Raw genomic sequence first — 10,536 nt, 5'->3', positions numbered from 1 at the left:
CCATGAGTCAGTACTATGAGAGCATCAGACCACATTCATATACGTTACCAGGTCATTTCACTACAACTGATGATACGACTGTCTTCACTCCCGGACTCCCACAAGCCGTCTCGTGTTTTTAAATCCTTCACCCCTTTATATTTGTTCCCAATATCCTGATTTCGTTTTTATTTTCATCATCAATTTTAATCTCTATACATGTATCCGACTGCTCACGGAAGTGCGTATTGCTTTGTATTAGATTCTAGACCGCTGAAGAAGGCCCTGACAGGCCGAAACGTCCGCTCGCCATATTGATTTGCACATGGCTGCCTTGTACACCCTGTAATTGCACTGGATTATGATGATCATAGGATGATAGAAGATTAAAACATAACCTAACAGCAAGGAGAACACTGTGCGCTGCAATGTTCTACCACGTGCCTACGACTGGCAGCCGTAACGGTGTGCGGTAACGCAGACTCAGCGAGGCACAGCCTTCCTGCTCCTGGAGATAACCTGGGGTAGGTCGGCCCAGAGGAAGCTACAGGTGGGGTAGCGTGGACTATCACTGTAACGGACCGTTTCAGCAGACAAGGGGTTAAAATCCGTTTAGGCGATATGCCCCTTTCTGAGAGACAGGCCCAGCTACTGCAGAACACCAAACTCCCGAACTGGATACAAAATAGCACTCCAAACTGGAACCTCACGAATAGCGGCTAGCAGACGAACAGGAATCAGCTTACACTCCTGGCAATCAGTCTCTAACAGCATACAGCTGATCCCCCCAATAACGAGACAAGGCTCCGTGTTGAGGGTCAAGCAGTGGTCTGACTGTACTTCAAGTACAGCCTCTTTTATTCATAAACCACAAACATAGTACTGCCCACAGGGGTTTGAAATACAACCAATCAGTAATTTACAACACATACAATGTAAGTACAGAAACCAATTGTTCACGCCCCCAGAGGACCAGAAGGGAGACTGCGACACAGGACAGATACAACATATCCCCACAATGCATCATGGTTTCCTCCTCTCTGGCCCGGAGACAACCGAGGAGCAATCCAATTATCTCTCAGGACAAAGGGAAATCGCCAATACACATGTGGATACAACAGGACAGACATCACCATTAAAACACACAATGGCACAATGGCACAATAGAAACACACCCAGCATATTCCTCCCAAGCTGACAAGTTACACTTATTATAAATTGTTACAACTTTGTGAGTTTACATTGTCCATACATATAACTTACATCAATTTAAACAGTATAACTTGGGGACAAACCTATCCAAAATTCACTTGAATAGGTTCAGGGGTTTAATAGTATGGGCCATAATCCTGAGGCAAGAGGCTTTTAAACAGGCCTCTCCAAAACCCAGTGGCGAGGTTGGTTTCGCCACACATCCCCCCCCCCAGGGAAGACTAACCAGATACCCGACCTCACGGTCAGTACCTGAGTTAGTCTGGCAGTCCACCCACAATCCAATACTGGACCTGTTGAATTTGGTAGCCTGTCTCTGTCCAGTGAGTCCACCAAGGTTATGTTGGAAGCTGGTACTCCCGGTCTCTGTGTTGCTCCCTGGCTTGGAGTGGCGGTTGCTTTGTGGGCAGGGATCAGCGGTACTCTGCCCTGGTGCCAGCGCTACCACGGAAGAAGCCTGGTTGGAGCCTTGTTGTTGGAGGGGGAGACCGACTGTCTCCCCTTTGGATACCCAGCTTTGCTGCTGGAGGGGGAGACCGACTGTCCCTACCCCTTGTGCTGTAGGTGCAGAGACCACGGTCCCATCTGCACTGTTGTGGGGCTTACTGTCTCCCCCTGGTGCGTTAAGCTGCCGCTGGGGAGAGGGGGTAACAAGGTCCTCTCCCATACATACTTCCAGCCGCTGGGGAGGGCGACCGACCGTCTCCGCTGTCAATACAGTGTCCTGCTGCTGGGGAAAGGAGACTGGGCTCTCTATTCCCTGCTGGACACTCTGCCGCTGGGGGACAGGACCGACTGTCTCTGCCCACTGTAACTCAGCCTGCCGCTGGGGAATGGAGACTGGGCTCCCAATTCCCAATAAATCACACGGCCGCTGGGGAATGGAGACTGGGCTCCCAATTCCCTGTACATCACTCGGCCGCTGGGGAATGGAGACTGGGCTCCCAATTCCCAAAAAATCATGCTGCTGCTGGGGGGCAGGAACAACTACCTCTGCCCCCTGTAACTCAGCCTGCCGCTGGGGAGGGAGGACACTGCTCTCCTCTCCCTGCACTTCACACTGCCGCTGGGGAATGGACACTGGGCTCCCAATTCCCTGCAATTCACACTGCCGCTGGGGAATGGAGACTGGGCTACCTCTGTCCCGCAACTGTAACTTCCGATGGAGGTCCACCCAACGTGGCAGCTGACCGTCCCCTTCTGCCCGGTATAGTAGGGTCTTGAACACTAGACTCCTCACGAACTTCACGGATTTCTCAGCTGGATTGGGTCCGAAGAAGTTCAGCCGCAACCACATCATACGGTCAAATTCCTCCACAGAGTATCTGTACTCCACTGCAGGTTCCATCCTGTTGCTTTTAGGGTCGCTGTACTGAGACATGCGTTGCCCTTAAGTTGTAAAATCCAAAGAAATGGTGTCTCCTGTAGCTGTCCTTCTGGCTGTAGGAACGATCCCGCTGCTTGCCACCAATGTAACGGACCGTTTCAGCAGACAAGGGGTTAAAATCCGTTCAGGCGATATGCCCCTTTCTGAGAGACAGGCACAGCTACTGCAGGACACCAACCTTCCGAACTGGATACAAAATAGCACTCCAAACTGGAACCTCACGAATAGCTGCTAGCAGACGAACAGGAATCAGCTTACACTCCTGGCAATCAGTCTCTAACAGCATACAGCGGATCCCCCCAATAACGAGACAAGGCTCCGTGTTGAGGGTCAAGCAGTGGTCTGACTGTACTTCAAGTACAGCCTCTTTTATTCATAAACCACAAACATAGTACTGCCCACAGGGGTTTGAAATACAACCAATCAGTAATTTACAACACATACAATGTAAGTACAGCAACCAATTGTTCACGCCCCCAGAGGACCAGAAGGGAGACTGCGACACAGGACAGATACAACATATCCCCACAATGCATCATGGTTTCCTCCTCTCTGGCCCGGAGACAACCGAGGAGCCGAGGGAAATCGCCAATACACATGTGGATACAACAGGACAGACATCACCATTAAAACACACAATGGCACAATAGAAACACACCCAGCATTTTCCTCCCAAGCTGACAAGTTACACTTATTATAAATTGTTACAACTTTGTGAGTTTACATTGGCCATACATATAACTTACATTAATTTAAACAGTATAACTTGGGGACAAACCTATCCAAAATTCACTTGAATAGGTTCAGGGGTTTAAAAGTTAGTATGGGTTATAATCCTGAGGCAAGAGGCGGATAAACAGGCCTCTCCAAAACCCAGTGGCGAGGTTGGTTTCGCCACAATCACACCCAGCAGGAAGGAAGCCAGGCCCAACATCTGACCCCGAGACGCACTCAGCACCAGCAATGGCACCACGAAATCACCAACTTCCCCCTCACCGGGGCTGGAGGTCAGCGAGATGTGACTGCAAGATGTGTCATCAGGGTCATGGAGTGCACGAGAGAGAGAGACAGAGTGAGCGAGAGAGACAGAGAGAGCGAGAGAGAGAAATAGAGAGAGAGAGAGAGTGTGAGAGACAAAGAGAGAGAATGAGAGAGAGACAGAGAGAGAGAGAGTGAGAGAGAGACAGAGAGAGAGAGACAGAGAGAGTGAGAGAGAGAGAGACAGAGAGAGCGAGAGTGAGAAAGAGAGAGACAGAGAGAGAGAGACAGAGAGAGCGAGAGAGAGAGTGAGTGAGAGAGTGAGAGACAGAGAGAGCGAGAGAGTGAGAGAGTGAGAGCGAGAGAGAGAGAGTGAGAGAGTGAGAGACAGAGAGAGTGAGAGACAGAGAGAGCGAGAGACAGAGAGAGCGAGAGACAGAGAGAGTGAGAGAGAGTGAGAGAGCTAGAGAGTGAGAGAGAGTGAGAGTGAGAGTGTGAGAGACAGAGAGAGCGAGAGACAGAGAGAGCGAGAGAGACAGAGAGAGCGAGAGAGAGTGAGAGAGAGCGAGAGAGAGAGAGAGCGAGAGAGAGAGACAGTGAGAGAGAGACAGAGAGCTCTAGATGCAGATGAAGCAGGTGATTTTCAGGAGGGAGGAGACATGCAGCGATCTCCTCCACAGTATAGGTGCAGTATGCCAGACCTTGCAGGGGAATCATACGTGAGGTCACGGTGTGAGCGATAGGTGGGCCGAGATAAGTACAGTTCTGGTTACTCACGGTTACGTCGTCCCTGGGCAGGCTCGCACAAGTGATGAGGAGAACGGCACAAGGATTCTCTGGGGCACACTCTGGTGTAAGGGACACAGGCCAGATGGTGGTTCGAGGTGGCCTTGGTGGTCTGTATTAATGTGTCAGTGGCAAGGTCCCTTGTAGTCGTGACGCCAGTACCTTTTATGGTGGTACAACCATTTACTGTAGTGTTAATAGAGGAACTGAGTCTGAGGCAAACAGGGGGAAATCCAGCTTATAACTTTTACTGAACGTTGCTCCAATCTCTAGTACATCCAGATGTGACATACAGTCTCTAGTACATCCAGATGTGACATACAGTCTCTAGTACATCCAGATGTGACATACAGTCTCTAGTACATACAGATGTGACATACAGTCTCTAGTACATCCAGATGTGACATACAGTCTCTAGTACATACAGATGTGACATACAGTCTCTAGTACATCCAGATGTGACATACAGTCTCTAGTACATCCAGATGTGACATACAGTCTCTAGTACATCCAGATGTGACATACAGTCTCTAGTACATCCAGATGTGACATACAGTCTCTAGTACATCCAGATGTGACATACAGTCTCTAGTACATCCAGATGTGACATACAGTCTCTAGTACATCCAGATGTGACATACAGTCTCTAGTACATACAGATGTGACATACAGTCTCTAGTGCATCCAGATGTGACATACAGTCTCTAGTACATCCAGATGTGACATACAGTCTCTAGTACATCCAGATGTGACATACAGTCTCTAGTACATCCAGATGTGACATACAGTCTCTAGTACATCCAGATGTGACATACAGTCTCTAGTACATCCAGATGTGACATACAGTCTCTAGTGCATCCAGATGTGACATACAGTCTCTAGTGCATACAGATGTGACATACAGTCTCTAGTGCATCCAGATGTGACATACAGTCTCTAGTGCATACAGATGTGACATACAGTCTCTAGTACATCCAGATGTGACATACAGTCTCTAGTACATCCAGATGTGACATACAGTCTCTAGTACATCCAGATGTGACATACAGTCTCTAGTACATACAGATGTGACATACAGTCTCTAGTACATCCAGATGTGACATACAGTCTCTAGTACATCCAGATGTGACTTTCAGTCTCTAGTACATACAGATGTGACATACAGTCTCTAGTACATCCAGATGTGACATACAGTCTCTAGTACATCCAGATGTGACATACAGTCTCTAGTACATCCAGATGTGACATACAGTCTCTAGTACATCCAGATGTGACATACAGTCTCTAGTACATACAGATGTGACATACAGTCTCTAGTACATACAGATATGACATACAGTCTCTAGTACATCCAGATGTGACATACAGTCTCTAGTACATCCAGATGTGACATACAGTCTCTAGTACATCCAGATGTGACATACAGTCTCTAGTACATACAGATGTGACATACAGTCTCTAGTACATCCAGATATGACATACAGTCTCTAGTGCATACAGATGTGACATACAGTCTCTAGTACATCCAGATATGACATACAGTCTCTAGTACATCCAGATGTGACATACAGTCTCTAGTACATCCAGATGTGACATACAGTCTCTAGTACATACAGATGTGACATACAGTCTCTAGTACATCCAGATGTGACATACAGTCTCTAGTACATCCAGATGTGACACACAGTCTCTAGTGCATCCAGATGTGACACAGTCTCTAGTACATACAGATGTGACATACAGTCTCTAGTACATCCAGATGTGACACACAGTCTCTAGTGCATCCAGATGTGACACAGTCTCTAGTACATACAGATGTGACATACAGTCTCTAGTACATCCAGATGTGACATACAGTCTCTAGTGCATCCAGATGTGACATACAGTCTCTAGTGCATCCAGATGTGACATACAGTCTCTAGTACATCCAGATGTGACATACAGTCTCTAGTACATCCAGATGTGACATACAGTCTCTAGTACATCCAGATGTGACATACAGTCTCTAGTACATCCAGATGTGACATACAGTCTCTAGTACATACAGTCTCTAGTACATCCAGATGTGACATACAGTCTCTAGTACATCCAGATGTGACATACAGTCTCTAGTACATCCAGATGTGACATACAGTCTCTAGTACATCCAGATGTGACATACAGTCTCTAGTGCATCCAGATGTGACATACAGTCTCTAGTACATACAGATGTGACATACAGTCTCTAGTACATCCAGATGTGACATACAGTCTCTAGTACATCCAGATGTGACATGCAGTCTCTAGTGCATCCAGATGTGACATACAGTCTCTAGTACATCCAGATGTGACATACAGTCTCTAGTACATCCAGATGTGACATACAGTCTCTAGTACATCCAGATGTGACACACAGTCTCTAGTACATCCAGATGTGACATACAGTCTCTAGTACATCCAGATGTGACATACAGTCTCTAGTACATCCAGATGTGACATATAGTCTCTAGTACATACAGATGTGACATACAGTCTCTAGTACATCCAGATGTGACATACAGTCTCTAGTACATCTAGATGTGACATACAGTCTCTAGTACATACAGATGTGACATACAGTCTCTAGTACATACAGTCTCTAGTACATACAGTCTCTAGTACATCCAGATGTGACATACAGTCTCTAGTACATCCAGATGTGACATACAGTCTCTAGTACATCCAGATGTGACATACAGTCTCTAGTACATCCAGATGTGACATACAGTCTCTAGTACATCCAGATGTGACATACAGTCTCTAGTACATCCAGATGTGACACACAGTCTCTAGTGCATCCAGATGTGACACAGTCTCTAGTACATACAGATGTGACATACAGTCTCTAGTACATACAGATGTGACATACAGTCTCTAGTACATCCAGATGTGACATACAGTCTCTAGTACATCCAGATGTGACATACAGTCTCTAGTACATCCAGATGTGACATACAGTCTCTAGTACATACAGATGTGACACACAGTCTCTAGTACATACAGATGTGACATACAGTCTCTAGTACATCCAGATGTGACATACAGTCTCTAGTACATCCAGATGTGACACACAGTCTCTAGTGCATCCAGATGTGACATACAGTCTCTAGTACATCCAGATGTGACATACAGTCTCTAGTACATCCAGATGTGACATACAGTCTCTAGTACATACAGATGTGACATACAGTCTCTAGTACATACAGATGTGACATACAGTCTCTAGTACATACAGATGTGACATACAGTCTCTAGTACATACAGATGTGACATACAGTCTCTAGTGCATCCAGATGTGACATACAGTCTCTAGTACATACAGATGTGACATACAGTCTCTAGTGCATCCAGATGTGACATACAGTCTCTAGTGCATCCAGATGTGACATACAGTCTCTAGTACATCCAGATGTGACATACAGTCTCTAGTGCATCCAGATGTGACATACAGTCTCTAGTACATCCAGATGTGACATACAGTCTCTAGTACATCCAGATGTGACATACAGTCTCTAGTACATCCAGATGTGACATACAGTCTCTAGTACATCCAGATGTGACATACAGTCTCTAGTACATACAGATGTGACATACAGTCTCTAGTACATCCAGATGTGACTTTCAGTCTCTAGTACATACAGATGTGACATACAGTCTCTAGTACATCCAGATGTGACATACAGTCTCTAGTACATCCAGATGTGACATACAGTCTCTAGTACATCCAGATGTGACATACAGTCTCTAGTACATCCAGATGTGACATACAGTCTCTAGTACATACAGATATGACATACAGTCTCTAATACATCCAGATGTGACATACAGTCTCTAGTACATCCAGATGTGACATACAGTCTCTAGTACATACAGATGTGACATACAGTCTCTAGTACATACAGATGTGACATACAGTCTCTAGTGCATACAGATGTGACATACAGTCTCTAGTACATCCAGATATGACATACAGTCTCTAGTACATCCAGATGTGACACACAGTCTCTAGTACATCCAGATGTGACATACAGTCTCTAGTACATCCAGATGTGACACACAGTCTCTAGTGCATCCAGATGTGACACACAGTCTCTAGTGCATCCAGATGTGACACAGTCTCTAGTGCATACAGATGTGACATACAGTCTCTAGTACATACAGATGTGACATACAGTCTCTAGTGCATCCAGATGTGACATACAGTCTCTAGTGCATCCAGATGTGACATACAGTCTCTAGTACATCCAGATGTGACATACAGTCTCTAGTACATCCAGATGTGACATACAGTCTCTAGTACATCCAGATGTGACATACAGTCTCTAGTACATACAGATGTGACATACAGTCTCTAGTACATCCAGATATGACATACAGTCTCTAGTACATCCAGATGTGACATACAGTCTCTAGTACATACAGATGTGACATACAGTCTCTAGTACATACAGGTGTGACATACAGTCTCTAGTACATACAGATGTGACATACAGTCTCTAGTACATCCAGATGTGACATACAGTCTCTAGTACATCCAGATGTGACATAGTCTCTAGTACATCCAGATGTGACACACAGTCTCTAGTGCATCCAGATGTGACATACAGTCTCTAGTAAATCCAGATGTGACATACAGTCTCTAGTACATCCAGATGTGACATACAGTCTCTAGTACATCCAGATGTGACATACAGTCTCTAGTACATCCAGATGTGACATACAGTCTCTAGTACATCCAGATGTAACATACAGTCTCTAGTACATCCAGATGTGACATACAGTCTCTAGTACATCCAGATGTGACATACAGTCTCTAGTACATACAGTCTCTAGTACATCCAGATATGACATACAGTCTCTAGTACATCCAGATGTGACATACAGTCTCTAGTACATACAGATGTGACATACAGTCTCTAGTGCATCCAGATGTGACATACAGTCTCTAGTACATCCAGATGTGACATACAGTCTCTAGTACATCAAGATGTGACATACAGTCTCTAGTACATCCAGATGTGACATGCAGTCTCTAGTGCATCCAGATGTGACATACAGTCTCTAGTACATCCAGATGTGACATACAGTCTCTAGTACATCCAGATGTGACATACAGTCTCTAGTACATCCAGATGTGACACACAGTCTCTAGTACATCCAGATGTGACATACAGTCTCTAGTACATCCAGATGTGACATACAGTCTCTAGTACATCCAGATGTGACATATGGTCTCTAGTACATACAGATGTGACATACAGTCTCTAGTACATCCAGATGTGACATACAGTCTCTAGTACATCTAGATGTGACATACAGTCTCTAGTACATACAGATGTGACATACAGTCTCTAGTACATACAGTCTCTAGTACATACAGTCTCTAGTACATCCAGATGTGACATACAGTCTCTAGTACATCCAGATGTGACATACAGTCTCTAGTACATCCAGATGTGACATACAGTCTCTAGTACATACAGATGTGACATACAGTCTCTAGTACATCCAGATGTGACATACAGTCTCTAGTACATCCAGATGTGACACACAGTCTCTAGTGCATCCAGATGTGACACAGTCTCTAGTACATACAGATGTGACATACAGTCTCTAGTACATACAGATGTGACATACAGTCTCTAGTACATACAGATGTGACATACAGTCTCTAGTACATCCAGATGTGACATACAGTCTCTAGTACATCCAGATATGACATACAGTCTCTAGTACATCCAGATTTGACATACAGTCTCTAGTACATCCAGATGTGACATACAGTCTCTAGTACATCTAGATGTGACATACAGTCTCTAGTACATACAGATGTGACATACAGTCTCTAGTACATACAGTCTCTAGTACATACAGTCTCTAGTACATCCAGATGTGACATACAGTCTCTAGTACATCCAGATGTGACATACAGTCTCTAGTACATCCAGATGTGACATACAGTCTCTAGTACATACAGATGTGACATACAGTCTCTAGTACATCCAGATGTGACATACAGTCTCTAGTACATCCAGATGTGACACACAGTCTCTAGTGCATCCAGATGTGACACAGTCTCTAGTACATACAGATGTGACATACAGTCTCTAGTACATACAGATGTGACATACAGTCTCTAGTACATCCAGATGTGACATACAGTCTCTAGTGCATCC

Source organism: Bufo bufo, chromosome 7 (genome assembly GCF_905171765.1).
Source record: "Bufo bufo chromosome 7, aBufBuf1.1, whole genome shotgun sequence".
NCBI lineage: Eukaryota > Metazoa > Chordata > Amphibia > Anura > Bufonidae > Bufo > Bufo bufo.
This window is presented reverse-complemented; position numbering follows the sequence as displayed.